This window comes from Arvicanthis niloticus, chromosome 25, assembly GCF_011762505.2.
Source record: "Arvicanthis niloticus isolate mArvNil1 chromosome 25, mArvNil1.pat.X, whole genome shotgun sequence".
Classification (NCBI taxonomy): Eukaryota; Metazoa; Chordata; class Mammalia; order Rodentia; family Muridae; genus Arvicanthis; species Arvicanthis niloticus.
Window position 1 is genome coordinate 26691370 of NC_133433.1, and position 19084 is coordinate 26710453.

At 42.0% G+C, this 19084-nt stretch overlaps 1 protein-coding gene across 3 annotated transcripts in view; it reads right to left on the minus strand.

The window, feature by feature from the left end:
* Positions 1 to 19084, minus strand: part of Lyn (LYN proto-oncogene, Src family tyrosine kinase) — a 114256-nt gene that overhangs the window by 55189 nt on the left and 39983 nt on the right. Inside the window, exon 1 of one of the 3 annotated variants that reach the window (XM_076924265.1) lies at positions 6812 to 6898. The exons of the other annotated variants lie outside the window; for them this stretch is intronic. The gene's annotated coding sequence lies outside the window, so the exon portion shown is untranslated. Of the gene's footprint in view, positions 1 to 6811; positions 6899 to 19084 lie in introns of those variants that run through there. 3 annotated transcript variants of the gene reach the window in all.

Consider the following 19084-nt stretch of genomic DNA (forward strand, 5'->3'; position numbering starts at 1 on the left):
CAATTCCTGACTCTGCTCACTGGCTTCTTAAGCGGCAGGCAGCAGGAGGTGGACCCGGTGTTGCCATGGACATTGCCTTGACCCCTACAGGCTTTGGTTAGCTCTGGGGACTTGAGCTTGCTCATCTCTTCAACAGTCTGGGTGAAAAGTCTCCAAAGAGAACCACCCCTCTTCTCAAACTAGCTAAGTTTCGATCGGTAGTTCCCAGAACAAAGGGGGAAGTGAGCATTTTGCTTCAAAACAGACTTTCTTCTTCTTTTCATAGTCTAAGTTTCTGAAATGGAGATTTTTTTTTGAGTTGATATGTAAATAAGTATAATTTTGTTCCCCTTATTTGTTCTTCACCTCACCATTCCCAAAATTGCTGTCCAACTGACCATCCCTTATGATGGTGTTCCATACATGGTGACAGGAAAGCCCTGGATCCCTGAACATATGGAAGCTCCAGAGAGTGGGCTTCTCAGATCCCTCACCCTTCCCACCCCTACTGCTAAGTTTGCCATGCTGCTCCCAACACCAAAACAATACTGCTTCTCCAGACAGGGTTGTTCTTCCTCCCCTCTCCTCTCCTCTCCTCTCCTCTCCTCTCCTCTCCTCTCCTCTCCTCTCCTCTCCTCTCCTCTCCTCTCCTCTCCTCTCCTCTCCTCTCCTCCCCTCCCCTCCCCTCCCCTCTCCTCTCCTCTCCTCTCCTCTCCTTTTATCCTTCCTTTCCTTTCCTTCCTTCTCTCCTCCGCCTCCTCTTTTTTTCCTTTTTTAAAAGAATTTTTGAGGTGTCTCACTCTGTACCCTACCAGGCTGGTCTGGAACTCACTGTGTCCTCCAGGCTAGTCTTAAACTCACAGTAGCCTGCCATTTCTGGCTTCTGAAATCTGGGATTTCAGGTGTGCAGCCACGCCCAGATGAAGCCTGCAACTGAGAGAAGGCATAGGTGTACCACTGCAGATAGCAAGCTTTGTGCTAAACGACTGTGTGGGTCTTTGCTGAGAAGGACGATCAGAGAGAAGGAAGGGGACAAGATGAAATCCTTCTTAGGCTCTGTTTTCATGGGAGACAGCATGTGTGGTCAAAGACTCTAGACGGCTCCTTTCAAAACTGCCGTTTGGAAAGGAAGAGATGGTGGCTCACCTATAATCTCAAATCTCAAAAGGCCAAGGTAGGAAGATAGAGTTCAAGGCTAGTCTGAGCCACACTGTGCAAATCTGTCTCATAAAAATTAATTAATTATTAATTTTGTTTTAAAAAAGAAACAAAAGGACAGCCCTTGAGTAGAACTAACACAACAGTTTGTAGAAAATATGGGAGGGGAGGAAGACAAAGTTAGACAAGTCTAGAATGTGCCCTCTTCTAAAATGACTGGCCTGGAACTTCTATAGGGAAAAGAAGGCAGAACTACCCCATGCTACCCCATGCTAAAATGGACTAGGGGATGGGATGTAGCTTTCTGTATCCATGAGTGGCAGGGTTCCATCCCCAGCACTGCAGAAAGAGACTAGAATAACACAAAAACTCCATGTGAACCTTGACCAAACCCTGGAAGGGGACTGAGGTGATACACACAGTCCAGTGCACACAGCCAGAAAAGTCTGGGGGAAGTGTGTTGGTCCCGGCACAACCATAGGAATTGTCTCAGTTTTATAGATTCAATAAAGGTGCCTTGGAAATGAAGGATGCTAGGCGTGTAGGAGTAAAGGCTAAAGACTTTGCAATTCCAGATCCTTCCACCGCAGTGAGAGGGAGCTGGAGGAGAGAGGTGATGTATAGATACATAAAAATTAGTGCTCTACAAAAGGGCTTTTTTCTGTAGATTTGAAATTTTCAAAAAGTTAAGTTTGGTAGGTGGATATTATAAACAGATATATAAAATTCATTGACTTTTGCTAGATGGTGCATGCATGTAATTTCAAGAGGCAGAAACAGGTGGATCTCTTAGAACCCGCCTGGTCTACAGAGCAAGTTCCAGTATAGCCAGGGTTAGCACAGAAACCTATCCTAAAAAACCAAACCAAACCAAACCAAAACAAAACAAAACAAAACAAAAGGAAACAAAAGGAAACAAAAGGAAACAAGAAGATACAGAACAAAGTTTACTGATTTTTTGTTTGTTTGTTTGTTTTTGGTTTTTCGAGACAGGGTTTCTCTGTGTAGCCCTAGCTGTCTTGGAACTCACTCTGTAGACCAGGCTGGCCTCGAACTCAGAAATCCGCCTGCCTCTGCCTCCCAAGTGCTGGGATTAAAGGCGTGCGCCACCACCGCCCGGCAAGTTTACTGATTTTTAAAATATTAAAAAAAATAAGTGGCTTGTTGGTGTGCGTGTGCGCATGCGCACACTTCCGAGCACCTGGACAGAAGCTATTAGGAATGCTTGCTGGCAGATGTCATTCCTGTAGCATGCTAAACAGTCTCGCTACAGTGCAGTCTTCATTTCAGCAGGGAGCCACAGAAATTCTCTAACTGGACTGATGCAGAGATGTGGAAAACTCTTTCTGAGAGATAACTTTATGGGAAACATTTAAGTTGGGCTCACAACTATTAGGGGAGCTTTATTCTTCAGGCGCTTCGACCTGAGGAGGACCCGGAGAAGAGGTGATGACTGTTGTCAGTGGAGGACAAACATAAAGTAGCAAGTGGATGGGTGCAGGGTATCAACCTAGATCAGCACGTCAGATTGTTATTTGCTTGTATTTTGTGATTTAACCCCGCCGCTTGCCGTCACCACAATTAACCCAGAACCAAATATTCATTCTGCATGGTGGACAGGAAGTGAAAAGACCAAAGAGAGTAGCACACCACAGGACCCAGAGTGAGCTCTCAAGCACGGAGTTCAGGTCTGGGCTCCTGTATATAAACCCAACCAGATCCTGCAGCTCCTCGTGCTGTAGGAAAGAACCAGAAAACTCCAAACGCATTAGATTCCTGCCATAACCCTATGGCATTGTTACACAGTTTCCAAGGATCTGAGCAGTCCGAACTGATTTGCATGTTTGACATATCTTACAGAATGTATATAATGTGCTAGAGCTTCTTGTTTGGTCCTTGAAGAAGCTCACTGTCCCGAGCATTATGATGCTCCGAACTGGCACTGGGAGAAGTTAAAGATTGACACATAGCTGCAGCTGGGAGTGGTTCAGTGGGACTTGCCCTCTGCATGACCTCAGGCTGGCCACCAAAGCTGATGCCATAGCCCGTACACTTGCCATTTTCCCACGAGATAACTGCTTGAAATAGGCATTTTATTAAATTACACGACACTATTTTAGTGTAAGTTAATTATACTAAAATAGGTCATTTTCATAGGCTGCCTCTTAAAATGTTATAAAACGCTTCACCATAAGAATCAATGGGATTAATACAATGAAATCAGAAAGTAGGCTAGGGAACAATGGTAAACACAATGTGCTTTTGCCATGGGTGATTTATTTAGCCCAGCTGAGCTGCATGCTTACTTTAGGGACAATGTGACTCACCAGGAAAGAGGAAAGGGACAAGCTTTATTCAGGAACACTTTGGGCCCCTAGAAAGAATTCTAATTTTGTACTCAATGGACTTAATTAAATACAGTAGATGATGCTGTGTGTATTACTTCTTCTTGGTATTATACTTTTTTCTTTCTTTCTTTTTATTTCATACTATGTACTATGTAGTCCAGGCTGGCCTTGAACGCTCAGTCCTCCTGACTAAGGTTCTCCAGTGCTGGGATTTCAGGCATGTGCTATGATACCCAAGTCTGCCTCCTATCATTTTTAAGAGTAAATAAAAGCACATTTAATATGCAGATACTGTATTTAAAATTAATTTTATGGAGGGGTAGGAGTATTAATTAAAATTGAGACTTTATATATAAGAACACTTATGAAAAATCATTACTTTTTATGCCAATTTAAAAATATAATAATTACATAAAGAAGGCCAGAAGGCAAAGGTGCTTGCCCCAAGTCTGACAGCCAAAATTTCACGCCTGGGACCTGCACAGTGAGAGGAGCTCTATATGCATGCTGCAGCATGTGAGTACACACCATTTTTAAAACATAATAAAAATAGTATGTTTTTAAAAAGAAATTTTGAACACAGATATCCACTATGGATAGATAGTACTTCTCCAGAAAATATTAATTACTAAATAAAAATCCTACTTAGTGCCAAGCAGGAGATACCTCCCTATGAATTATTGGTAAGAAGATCCCTGAAACCCCCCCTTCCAAACAACACAGTCATTGTTCTTGGTTGCCTACCATAACCATATGTAAAATCCTATTGCTGAGATATCACCCTCTTTGGGTGCAAGACATAGAGAAATAAACTCGAACTGACCTGAAAACTTTCTTTATCTTGGCTAGCTCTCATGGTGCCAGACATCTCTATAAAGGTCTCTGAGGGAGGAGAACCATTCAGTGATTATCCACTGAATGCTACAATTCCAATCTACCAGGTGCGACCACTTGTGCAAAGTGGAATGCAGGTCGTGAGGTAATGAACATCCTTCTAATTGATCTTGTGGCCTGCTCCTCAACAGGAAATTTATACCTAGTGCTATAAACATGGTCAAAAGCCCACTTCTTGGGGGTTCATAGGTCCAAGTCAGGGAATGTAGTTCTATTGTTTTGCTAACTGGACAAGTTTTCAAACTGTCTTCAAAATATTTATGCTTAGTATTATTTTCAATCTTGGCCAGAGAAGCTTCTTTTTTGCAGTGTGTCTCAGACAGTGCTGGGATTGGTGACTAGTCAAAGTGTTGAGACTGAATGACCATTGAATGACTTACATCCTAAATAGGGTGTCTATATGATCCTCTCCACAGCTCAGAAAATTCCATGGAGGTGGGAGTGGAGAGAATGTCAGAGCCCTTGGAGGTCATGAATGGTGAGGATGCTGTGAAATGCTGTGTGGACATGGCATGGCCTTCTAGAGACTCCTAGCAGCTTTGGTTACCTGCATAAGATCGAGTTGAGTCAACAAGACCCATCAATATTTCACAAAGCTGAGTAGACTCAGTGGGTTCCAAAAGAAAGAAGAGGGCGTGAAAGTGGGAGGAAGACATGCTGAGGGGTAAGTCTGTGCAAAGGAAGAGGAAGGAATTTGGGGGTGGGTAGAATCAAATTACATTGTGTGAAACTGTCAATGAATAAAAGATATCATTAAAATAATAAAACTTAGGTATGCATTTTAAAAATCCTTATCATTCAGGGTTTGACATGTCAAAAAGACAAGTGTGGATTCCCTGTAAAAGCTCAACTCTGTGCTCCAGAGATGCAAATGGATAGGCAGCCCTTTGCACACACAGGAGCACACACCAGCACCTAAAAATTGGTAGGCTGATGACGTTTCTTGTTAGAAGATTCTTTCATGAGAACATGTATTCATCTGTATAGGTAGTCCTCAGTTTAAAAACTTAGAATAGTAAATGAATGGTTTTTTTTTAAACCAAAGACAATATTCTAGACTATTAGACTGTAACTCATGGGCTCTGTCTGTAATACTGCCTAAGGATTGCTGTCTACAGGATAAGAAAACCACCATGAATCTGGACACCTTGGGTTCTGCTTCTGGGATCTCCAGCAATCCTAGAGGACCTCAGGATGTTCACAGCAACTTTATTTATATTCTAATCAGAAACCACTAGGGAAATTCACTAAATTAGGGCAAACTGACGAGTTTTCCATTGTTCATATTACCAGAACTTAGACCCCAAATACGAAGTTAAATGTCAGTTTCTCTTTAAGGACTGACTGACTGTCGGTCTTTGCATGCTATCTCATGTTCATAATTCTAGCACTTGATATTGCCAAAGTGACAGAGTGTTGTGAGTGTGAGGCCAGCCTGGGATACAGAATGAAACCCTGTCAGAGAGAGGGAGGGAGGGAGGTAGGGAGGGAGGGAGAGACAAAGAGAGAGACTGAGACAGAGACAGAGAGGAGGAGAGAAGAGATCTGAATATTTTAGATTTTTTTCTAGTTCTATTATTGTAATCTTCTATTGTATTCTAGTCTATTTTACAGTCATGAATATTATAACCAAATAGGATTTTATAAAGGATCTATACAATCCTGTGTCTCAAAATTTAAAGACAAAACCACTAGGATTTGACTCTTTGTGACTTAAATATTATGCCATTATAAACTAATATAAAATAAACACAGACCTGAAAGCCGAGCCCTGGCTAAGGCAGGAGGGTCGTGAGTTTGAGCCCTGATGCCTGACTTCCTCTTACTTAACCTTGCACTGTAGCAAGCACTTGCCTTAAGGCAAACATAGAGGAGGAAACGGCCCTGAGGTGTGGAAAAGAAAGTATGGTCACCCTAGCCCCAGGAGGACCCATCCTGGGTCATCCAAGGTCTCAGAACTTGCTTCATCTGGCTTCAAAGCTGCACTTGATTTACACCCACCACAGCCTCATTGCCTCATTTCTGAGAGTTTCCTGAGTTAGGAGCAGAGACAGAAAAAGAGAACAGAAGCCCAAGAAGAGATCTTATCCTTCAAAAGTCAGGTTTAAGTTTGGTTCAAGCGTTACGGACAGGACTTGATCACCACAGCAATGCCCTATCCTCACCCTCCTTCCATTGCTTCCCTTTCTACTTCACTTTCGGAAATGAAACTTAAAAGAAAAAATGGCACATACAGCAACCAGCTTAGGAAGAGAGGCCCCACCAGAGCAAGCCCTCCAACAGAGTCTCTCTAAACCCACGCGAAACAGAGCCGGAAAGTATGTTGCTAGACCCTTTTTACATAACTCAGTAATCGTTCCAAAAGTCTCTGATCTTTCCAGCCGTATCCCAGAAAGCCAGGACTGCCATAGTGGCTGAGCTGGTAACCTTACCTGTGGTCTCGATGGGTGAGTTGGGGCTGTGAAGTAACCGTTGATACAGCTCTGCTGATGGGGATGCTATATGGACACCGAGATCATTTGTGTTTCCTGGGGATACTCCACAGAAGCAGAAAGAGGAGCCCCTGAACAGTCTCAAACTCCCTTTCTTAACTGCCTTCCAGCTCCCATGAGACAGGAAGTGAAGAGAGAAAGAAGAGGCTCCTCCTCCAAACCTACAGTCCATCCAGATAGCCGACGGGACTTCTTGTTGTCCAGTTACAACATCAGACCCTCCCTAGGGTTTAAGTGCTATAGGTGACGGAATAGTAGGAACCAAAATGGGCTGGGTGGGGGTGGAGGGTTGGAGGAGACATAGTGCTGGTGAGGAGACTGGTGAGGCAGTTGGGACTTACAAAAAGTGAGGAAGGGAGAAATAGAGGAAAGAGTGGATGGCTGGGATAGAGCCTGCATTCACACAGCCCACACCCACTATTACATGGTTTCTTTTGGTTCTTCCAAGACAAAGTTTCACTGTTCAGCCCAGGCTGGCCTCAAATTTTCAATTCTTCTCCCTTAATGTTCTCTCTCTGTCTCTCTCTCTCTCCTTTCCCTCCCTCTCTCCCTCCCTCCCTCCTTCCCTCCCTCTCTCCCTCCCTCCCTCCCTGTTTCTGTTTGCTTGTTTTTTCAAGACAAGGTCTTACTATGTACCTCTGGCTGTCCTGGAACAACTCAGTCTGTAAATCAGGCTGGATTTGAACTCACAGAGATCTGCCTGCCTCTACCTCCTGATGCTGGGAGTGTGCCACCATGCCAGGCTTCCCCTAATTTCTGAGTACTGGTATTACAGGATTATGTCACACATGGTTTCCATTAGTGGTTGGTTGGGAAAGGGGTGATGAGAGAGGAATTTGCTGTAAGAATATTTGATATATATTGGGTGTATATCTTACACATAGAAGAGAGGTAACCCGGTTTGAAGTAGTGGCTGCTTCTTTCCTCATGGTGTGGAAAGGATGTCAAGACCAAAAACTGAGGGTCTGTTTTCATCCCTCCTCCTGAGCCTGTGGAAGTATTTCAGGGGAATCCAGAGGTCTTCAGCAGCTATACAACTTTCCCCAAATCATCAGTACTCAGCAAAATCTCAACAGCCACTCTGCCCTAGACCAGCTCAGTAAGAACATAGGACATGCAAAACATGGAGGCTTCTTCCTCAAACAGTATGTGAACCACAATGTCAGAATGGCAAGCAGTGAGAAGCCTGAAGCACTAGGCTGCTATCCTAATGAGACAGAGTCAAGTTCCATTGAAACAGCCAAGTTCCATTGAAAGAGACTCTGCTGACAAATTGAGAAGCTTACCCCACTGACTGCTACTCAGAGGGCTGGGGAGAGAACACACTCATAAAATGTAGTTTTCCCCTGATGTTGAAGGACACTGTATACATTTCTGTAGAGAGCTACACAGAAAACTCAATGGGCTCCAGAATTAGGCAGTAGTGATGGTGTATATTGTGGAAAATATACTAAAACCTACCGAACAGAAGACTTTAGTTTTATGTGTATATGTAAGTGTGTGTCTATGTGTGGGTGGTGTGGATATGAGTGCAGTGCCTTCAGAGGCCAGCAGAGGGGATCAGGTTCCCTAAAGCTCCAGTTAGAGAAAGTCATGAGCAGCCCAACATGGATGCTGGGAACCTCCCTTAACTGTGGTGTCATTTCGCCAGCTTTAAGAATTTGATACTTTAAAATGGCAAGCTTCTCTGTATAGAACTTTCAGAAGGAAAATTTGACTTTTAAAATGCTCCAACTTCAGGGATATGGAAAAATGGCTCAGCAGTTAAAATGGACTTGGTGCTCCTGGAGAGGACTCTGGTTAAATTCCTAATGCCCGTGTCAGAGAGCGCACAACCACCTGTAACTGCAGCTCCAGGAATCCAACCTGGCTTCTGGCATCCAAAGGCACTTATGCACATGTGTACAAATCAAACTATATAACAATAACTGAAAATAATAAATCAAATAAATTTTAAATGTCCCTAGCTCAAAATGAGATATTGGTTCAGTGAAGCTTATTTCTAGTTTCTTTAATTTCAGTAGTTCTAGGGATTTAACTGAAGGCTTCAAGTATGCCAAGGAAATGCTGTAACCCTAGCTTCATCTTCAATCCTCCTTTGTGGGTGGTGGGATCCCTGCAAGTGTCACAGCCAACAGGGAAACAATGCAGGTGCGGTAAGAAAATGTAATCTGGGTTCATCTTGACTGAGTTAGCTGCTGCCCGGCTAAAACTTCTGGAGTTTGACTCCAAGTGGTTTATTTTTTACACATTTAAATGCAGCAAAACTTTAGAAAAAGAAGTTTCCACATGACAATTACCACAAGGTGACACTTTATAGCAGAGAGCACCTGTGCCCTTTTCTGTGAGAATGACGTTGATTGATTGAGAAGCAGTGCTCCAGAGTCTGGGCCTGGGAATGAAGGGTTTGTAATAAATCTAAGGATGGATTCAACTGACTGGAAAACAGTGCTCAGGATTCCGGGGGATGTGGTTAGGGTGGGTCTTACAGAATAGCAAAGATCAACAGATCAACACATCCATTCCCAGCCTTCCGGATAGATAGTGCGTGACTTTTACTTTTATTTCAGGAAGCCGCCTATGTGTTTAACAGCTCTGGTTTCTTTAGTGCTGTCTTTGAGCACATGGACCGTTTGTCTGTCTGCACTCCTTACTTATTATTTTGAGACAGTGTCTCACTGAGTTTCCCTGGGTGGCCTTGAACTCTGGAATGGAAGCTGGCTGTGAACTTGCAAGCCTCCTGAGTAGCTGGTGTTGGTGAGAATTCCAGGAAATAAGCGGTGTCTGCAGAGACAGATTGACTGATTAAAGCTGCCGTGTTATCAGGAGACTGGAATGGTGCAGGTCCAGAGGCTTGTCTTATCTCCAGCTTTAGCCCCTGGACCAGCTATTCCTTGACCACCTCTGTATCAGAACTAACATCCTTTGACTAGCAGGTAAAAACCTTTCAGAATTTATTAACATAGCAGACTACGCACCAACCCTAAAGCTATGGACATCATCAGATAGCATCTCAGAACTATTGAAAAGCTTTCCACATCTTGCTCGAACCGCCTCTCTGCTGTACACACCGATGTATTTTAAACTGACTTTGATTTATGACTTTCTTGGTTTTGAAAAACTATAAAAATTTCATGAAGCTGCTTCCACATTAAAATTTGAAATTTGGGGTAATCTAAATCTGTGTTTCTGGGCCATGGCCGTTCAGATTTGGCTCTAGAATTTTATCTTTAGCTTTAGAAGTACGTGTGTGTGTGTGTGTGTGTGTGTGTGTGTGTGTGTGTGTGTTTACTGGTATTATATGCCTGTATCACTAGAGCTGGCATCTTGGGGGACAGTGGCTTTGAACTTGTGATCCTCAGGATTCTAGTCTCTAAATGCTGGAATTATATTATAACTGGGTACTAACATTTTCAGGTTTCTTTCCTCTTTAATTTTGTTTCTTTTTAATTCTAAAATAATTCAGTTGACAAAGATTGTACATGTTCAACACCTTCTTTAAAGCGTATGCTTTTTAGACCTAAGTCAGGTCTTCTATCTAGAGTCTGTTGAATTTGAAATTGGTGTCTTTAGTCTGTGTCACAGGACTCACACAGACCCATGGATCCAGAACTGTGCAGTTAGCTATGCCATGAACAGACTACAGGAGCGTGTAAAGCTCGCTGATGCTGAGATAGTTTGAAACTATAGCACATAAATGCAGCAACTTATCTGCCTGTCAGAGCGTTTAATAAATCCCTGGGAACACTGCTTCACTGGGTTTGCTAGGAATTCAAGAGCGAATATCCAGAAGAAAAAGCTATCAGTTCTGAAGGCAGAAGGGACACATAGACAATCATGAAAGGGGTAAGCAAATAAAGAAACGGTAGTGAATAATACTTCTAAATCCAGCTTAAGAGTCACTTACAAAGCAATCCACTGTTCTCCAGACTCTTGTTTTTTTCAGCTTAAAACGATTTATGGGCATGGCAGGAGGCTGCAAATGCGCCATGGTTAGATTGGCCAACTTAGCAAAGTCTTCTAGAATGTGGACCCCTTTTAGTCAGACATTAACAATTCTAGGGATAAACTATTTCTAAGAAAATTACTGGGGGAAGGGTGTATTATACATGTTCAGTGTAAAAGAATATTTATTATGGGGGCTATTTCCAATACCATACAGAAATTACTGCCAGATAACTGGTCACTGGCTAGAGAAATTCGGACCAGGTCACACACTTCATTTCAATAAAAGTCAGGTACTTTTTTTTTTTTTTTTTTTTTTTTTTTGGATTTTGGTTTATAAGAAGATCAATTCAATATTTGTTATTTCTCAGCTGTAAGTTTTAGGCACTTCTATATTAGATGCAAGAGAATTGTCATTATTTTAATAGCCTGAGAATGTTATTCTTGATCAACTTTAACCAATTTTCACAAGCTCTTGCCTCTTTTTATTCACTGTGTATATGAGTGTGTGCCTGTGTGAGGGTGTGCGCATGTGTGTGTATTGCCCACAGGAGCCAGAAGGAATGGACATTTCTGGAACTGGAATTAAAAGCAGTCTGTGAAGCATCCCACATGGGTGCTGGGAAACTGAACTCAGGTCCTGTGCAGAAGTGGCTCATGCTCTTACCTGCTGAGCCATGTCCTCTTGAATATTTCTATGATGTTTACCATGACATGTCTCTTGGGAGGCGGTCAACACAGGGCCCACTGTGTAGCCAAGCACTGCTTCCCCAGTGTGGATTATAGGTATGCACCGCCACACCTGGCTCAGAATGTTCCACTTTTTAGAAGTTAAGGACTACTGAGCCTTCTTAGGGCTGTATTAATAATTCTCAACAGCAACTGTAGTTTAAGTATTCAAGTGAGATCTTTAAAATGCACAGTTAAGCCGTGAGATGCTCAACACAAATAGGACAAATATATCATATTCCTTCCCCAACGCTCAGGGACATTTATGGAAGATGAGATGGAAAGAATATAAGACAGGAAGCACCAGAGCCAAACTGTGTCTTCTGGACATGATAGGACCACACACTCACGGGTGCATAGCCGTTATAGTTGTCCACTCAAGACCCGCAGAAGATCAAGCCTGACAACCTTGCAATATGGAGAAGGGAAGGCTCACAAGTCACCACCTTAACTGAGAGGTTATTGGTCGATGATGTCTTCTGGGACATGCAGGACCTTTCGTTACGGATATGCCTCCTGGGTCAACCAAACTTTGTGGGTCAACCAAATTTTGTGGGTGTCCACTGATATGTGGGTAGCACACACTAAACTCATTTGATTATTTGAAAGAATATAAAGGAGGTCAGGGAGTTGGGGGGATATATAAGAGGAGTTGGGGGGCAGCTGGGAATGAATGCAATCAAAATACACCGGATACATGTGGGAAATGCTCAAAGAATGAATAAAAATCTTTTATGAAGAAGGAGAATGAAGAGCAGCAGCAGCAGCAGTGTGGCTCCAGCAACATGGCCCAGCAAGTACTTGTGCTTGTTAAGAAGCCTGAAGATCTGATTTTGATCCCTGAAACCCATATAATAAGTTTTGAGTTTTGTCTTTCCAAATTTCATATGAATATAAAATATGTATATATAAACAATATATATAATACACATGTATAGCATCTATGTTATATATAACACATTATATATTATATATTACATATTACATATGTTATATGTTATATATAATATATTATATATATTGTCATATATACCATATACAAGTTACATAACAATCTATATCTTATATGCTACATAGATCACTATATATTTTATATATAGCATACTTAATGGAAATATATTAAATCTTTAATCAAATAATTTGAATGGGAATGCATAAAGCTATTATGTATTTTCTGGCCTGCCGCTCTGGTAGTCTGTAGGACTGAACAACTTGGGATGGATTAGTACAGCTGGAGCTGTAGGCCTTGCTGAGAATTTAAAAGAAAATGAAATTCTGTTATGATGATTTGTTACTAGTTGTAAGAAAAATCTCTGGCCGTGCTGGCAATGAGTCCACGTCCAGAAAAAAACAAGTTGCCAGGCAAAAGCCTCCTCTCTGGAATGAGCTGAGGAGCAGAGAAAGACCTGGCATAGCTGCAGAGAAGCAGACCAGGGCATAGGTAGAGGACAGTATATGACAGAGTCCAGCTACCAACAGACCTATCTCAGTCCTGAGTGATGGTCCTGGGTCAGCGCACAGGAAGCAGCCCCTCCCACTTGGCTTACCCTACTTGAAGAACTAACTCTCGGTAGCAATCTCACTAAGGAAGACAACAGTGGATTGCCGAAACCAAGGATGTTTTCTTTTTTAATTTTGTTTCTGGTTTTTTTGTTTGTTTGTTTGTTTCTCTTGTTTGTTTGTTTGAATTCGAGACAGGGTTTCTCTGTGTAGCCCTGGCTGTCCTGGAACTCACTCTGTAGACCAGGCTGGCCTCGAACTCAGAAATTCACCTGCCTCTGCCCCCCAAGTGCTGGGATTAAAGGCGTGTGCCACCACCGCCTGGCTAATTTTGTTTCTCTTAACAAAAAGGAACAATATGAGAAGAAGATGAGCTCATGGAAACATACACACATAGGGAAATGAGCCAATGAAGGTCTTGAGGGGGAGATTAAAGGCAGGACCAGAATCATACGACTAACAAATCAAGAAGCACCAGCAAGTGTCAGCTTTGCTTCTAGACTCAGACGTTATGACCAACAAGTCAGCTATCTATATTTAGAAATACACACAACTGTTGACTCTGTCTCACTTAAGTCATTAAATCATACATAAAATGGATATAACAGATGAGATCAGGAAGAGGGAAACTGAGCTCCTGCCACCAGAAGGATGGCTTAGGTGTTACTTTGGATGTAGAGACATTTTCACAGTTGTTAGCTGAAGATTAACACTTCAATCAGGACAATAACTGGAGAGGAGGCAGTCCTGTGCATTGGAGGACCTTCTGTAGCAAGCTTGGCCTTTACTCACTTGAAGTCTATAGCTCCCCATCCCCCGAACCCACTACCACTTGTGATAGCCACAAATGTCTCTTGACATTGCCTTGACAGAAAGCTGGCATCTTATTGATAAAAACCCTCAAGTATTAATATTTATGTTATAGAGTGGGAAGAACACATATGCTCTCCTAGTCTTCAGTGAAACATGGGTTTAATATAGCCAATAGAAGAAGCACAACTAGTGGACCTGTCTAAATAGAGGTCTGACACTCTGACAGAGGTGTCTTCAAGATAAACAGGCCTGATGCAGACTGAAATGAACCTTGAAATGTTCAGTGACAATACTGCCAGCTTGCCTGTGGCCTTAAATATAAAGTAGTCTCAGAGCTAATGATAGACAGAACAGTATGCGTGACCCAGTGTGCCTATGAATGAGTCAGTGTATCTATTTCCCCTTCATAGCATGGCTAAGGGCCCCAAAACCAAACCATGATTAGCAACTCGGATTTTATTTTCACTAAAAGAAACTCAAAACTCATTTAAAATGACATAGCAGACAGAAATAGAATCACACACACACACACACACACACACACACACCCAGCTGGTCTCTAGCAGAGGAATAGATGTGGTTCGGTAAACAGAGGGCAATCTTGTCAACAAACAGTAACGAACAACAGGACATCATAATGGGGCTGACCAGGATAATGACCCAGACCCAACCCTTATTCCAGTCTCAACCACAGATCTAATGTAAAAGGCAAAACTAGAAGATAATACAGGAAAAAAAAATACAGAAGAACATGGGCTGGCGCTGAATTTTAAGATACAAATTAAAAATAAGGTCTACAAAAGGAAAATGTTGAAGTTTATTAAAATTAAAAACTTCTGCTCTGCAAAAACCAGTGTTAAGAAAGTGAAAGCTGGCAGGGCGGTGCATGCCTTTTCATCATAGCACTCAGAAGGCAGCCACGAGTGGACCCCGGAGACTTCCAGGCCAGTCTGGTTTACTTAAAAAGCTCCAGGGTGACTTGGTAAGATACTATCTTTAAAAAGAAAGATCAAAGAAACAAAAGAAAGAAAGCTAAGCCACAACAGGAGGAAGATCTTTTTTAAAAGTTTTTCTTTAATAAAAGACTGGCAATCAAATTATAAAAGGAAGTCTTAAAAAATCAATACTAAGGAAACAAGCAACCCACTCTTAAAAATATATGAAAGACTTTAGCAAACACCCCCCCCCCCCAAAAAAAAAGCTCTACTGGGGCCAGCAAGGTGCCTCAGTGATCAAAAGCACATGTGTGTAAGCCTGAAGACTTGACCTTGGTCCTTTGATCCTACGGTGGGAGGAGAGAACCGATTTCTATAAGTTGTTCTTTAACCTTCAAGAGCTCTCCTTGCCAATAAAAAGTGTGATTAAAAATTAAAGAGACATACAGGTGGCACATGAGTAGATTCTCCACATCATGTATTGGAGAACTACAAATTAAAACAACAATGAGATATCCATAAATGTATGAGACTGGCAAGCTTCTAAAATACTAACACTACTCACTGCCCAGGAGGATAAGGAGGAGCAGGAATTCTCATTCAGTGCTGGGAACATAGAGAACAACCCGGAGACTCTGGGCAACAGTTTCGAGGTTTTTCTTACTGTACGGTCCAACAATCACACTCCTTGATAGTTATGCTAAAGAGCTGAAGAATCTGCACGTGGATGTTGATAGTATCTTTATTCACAACTGACAACAATACAGAAGCAACCAAGATGTTCGTGGAGGTGAGGTCACTGCTTATTACTGAGGGAAATAAGCTGAGATGGCTCCCTCATGTGTGCTCCAACCACAATTGGGAAAAGGCAGAGTACCGAGACAGTGAAAAAAAAAAGTCAAGATTTGTCAGGACTGGGAGGAAGAAGCGATGAGCAGATAAGCTGGGGTGTTTTACTGGCTCTATTTCTTCATGGAGCTTATGGTAGAGACATGCTCTTATGTATTTTTCAAAACCCATAGAATATATAACATGAAAAGTGACAACGTCGAGCTGGGCATGGTGGTGCATGCCTTCAATCCCAGCACTTGGGAGGCAAAAGCAGGGGGATCTCTGTGAGTTGGAGGCTAGCCTGGTCTACAGAATGAGTTCTGGGACAGCCAGGGCTGCTATACAGAGAACCTTTTGGGGGAGGGGAAGAACAGAAAACAAAAAACTGAAACAAACAAGCAAAAGTGACAACTGTGAACTTCCAGTAACAATGTTTCAGTATGGGCTCACCATCTGTAACATGCACTGTAACATGCACTGTAACATGCACTGCTATGTGCTCTTATGGGAATTTGGTTAGTGGGGAGGAGGATTGGTGAGGGCCGTACAGGGACTCGGTGCTTTCTGCTCATTTTTCTACAATTCTAAAACTGGTCTTTACTCCATTAACGTTTTGACGGCGTTTGTGACAGAACAGGTAACAATCTGAATGCTTTTACATCAATGTTTAAAGAAGTGAATTTTACAAAGATTGTTAGAGTATTTCTGTAAGGAAAGTTCTACAGCACAGCATGTGCCTCTCAACACCCAACAGCCTTTGCGATTACCAAGGTTACCAAGGGCTACTCAGCCTGCTATGAAACCCTCCGGCTGAGTGACAGAGTAAGGGGCGGGGTGGGGTTGGAAAGGGAGGGATGCGGTAGAATTTTTACTGAATCTTCTTGAGACATGTCTCAGATGTCTACACTTCTAGCTTGAGAAAGTGCCTGATAAAAGCTGGGAGCACTATTAACGTTTAATGACAGTCATTCTTCCCAATATGCCCATAGCTGTTTTATAAGAAATAAAACATACATAGATGGGGCTTATAAAAACAATAAAGCAAAGTACATCTGATAATGTAGCCTTGAGATTGTTCATATAATCAATACATTCAAACAGTGAGCAGGACTTTATCAGCAGTTCGTAACCTTGCAGAGCAACTACTTTTTATGTACATTTTAAATTTTTTGAAACAAGGTTTCTCTGTGTAGCCCTGGCTGTCCTGGAACTCACTCACTTTGTAGACCAGGATGTTCTTGAACTCAGAGATCTGTCTGCCTCTGCTACCCAAGTGCTGGAATTAAAGGCCTGTGCTACCACTGCTTGGTTTATTGTTCTGATATTTTTCAATCTGTCTCTGTCTCTCTCTGTCTCTCTCCCTCTCCCTCCCTCCCTTCTCTCCCTCCCTCCCCTCCCCCCCTTCCTGCTTCTCTCTCTCTCTCTCTCTCTCTCTCTCTCTCTCTCTCTCTCTCTCTCTCTCTCTCTGTGTGTGTGTGTGTGTGTGTGTGTGTGTGTGTGTGTGTGTGTGTGTGTGTGCATATGAAGTCAGAGGAAGACCTTGGGTCTGTTTAGAAACAGTCTCATGTTTCTTTTGCTCTGGACCCCAGGCTAGCTGGCATGAGCTTCTGGCCATTCCGTCTGTTTCTGCCTCCAATCTTGATGTAGGAAAGCAAGGCAAGGATTATTACATTCAGCTTTACGCAGATTCTAGGAATCTGAACTCGGGTTTTACATCTTGTGTGGACACTTTTATTCACTAAGCCATCTACTTGGTCCCTGATATATAACTTACGTGCAAGCTTTCCTTTGACGGATCTAGGAACTACTTTCTAATTAATTTTATCAGGGCTGGGTGTGCTCAGTGGTGTTCCACATGCTCAAGGTCCTGGGTTCAATTTCTAGCTGTAAAAAAAAAATAATAATAAAATTTTAAAAATGGGGCTGGAGAGATGGCTCAGTGGTTAAGAGCACTGACTGCTCTTCCAGAGGTCCTGAGTTCAATTCCCAGCAACCACATGGTGGCTCACAACCATCTGTAATGAGATCCAATGCCCTCTTCTGGAGTGTCTGAAGAGAGCAATGGTGAATACATAAAATAAATAAATAAATCTTTAAAAAAAATAAAAAAAATTAAAAATTGATAATACACAAAGCATAAAAATTGTTCTTATTTGTGGGGTACTATATATTTTAATACATGTTTAAAATGCTAAAAGAACTATAAAATTATATAAAATATTTATGTAAAAATTATATAAAATATTTATATAAAAATTATATAAAATATTTATATAAAAATTATATAAAATATTTTGTCCAAAGGTGTTTTATATGTTTTTATAAAAAGGTTACAAGGCACATTAAGAGCAAAAAAACTGAAATAAAAATTTTAACCCTTACTCTCCCATGATAGGTAAGTTTTATTTTTCTGTTTTCTCGTTATCAAGGTATCTATATGAGCTACAATGTTTTACTCTTATAAACACATGGTTATGTTAGGCATGGTGGCACACGCCTTTAATTCCAGCACTCAGGAAGAAGAAGCAGGTGGATCTTTGTGAGTTCGAGACCAGCCTAGCCTACAAAATGAGTCAGCCTAGTCTACAAAATGAGTCCAGAACATCCAGGGCTACACAAAGAAACCGTGTCTCAAAAAACACTGGGCTCAAACTCACAGAGATTAAAGGTTAACTCCCGCCCATGAACCTGGCCCCAGATTTTCAAAGCTTAACAAGTAAGACACTTTACTAATTGGCTAAGTGATGCATTGCAGGACACCGAGGTGTCCTGAAGAGACTTAAACAGACCCTGGGAGTTTAAAATGAGAAAGAAGAAGCATAGGCCTGGGCAGATTCAGAGCTGTTCCTCTTAAAAATGAGGCCAAGAAGAGCCATGAGAAGAGATGGTGTAAAAGGATGTAAAAGGATGTCTCTCGGAGTCAAGCCACCTCAGGCCACCAAGTGACGTTGGACTTCAAGCTTTCCGGGCACATGCCATGCGGAAGGCTTGGTTCCAGCACTGGCTCAGCTATGTGCACTCCCCTTGCCCACATCTTAGCTTTGTGAAACCACGTTAGTTGTGTCTGGTGTGATTCAAAACCAGCAAGTGTCAACTGAAAAATCAATAGAACAGAAACAGGACAGTGACACCGAGTAGCATTCCAAATGTTTGAGAAATTGCATGGCAATTCTCACCCACACGACCCATTCGTGAGCGACTGTGATTATTAAAATATAACAGAAATAGGATTTTAATAGGATTTTTGCTTCCAATGGATGACATCTTTTCAAATAGCACTGAGTCCTTATATCCAAAACATATTCCAGTTTTGGACTTCACTACTCACAGACTAGCTTCCATTCTCGGACTACTAGAAAAAAAATTATAGCCAGAGGACCATGAACCAAGAGTGGCAGAGGAGCTATGACCCAGTACTTGGGAGAAATAAGAGACAGCAGCTAGCCTGTGTGCTCGATGC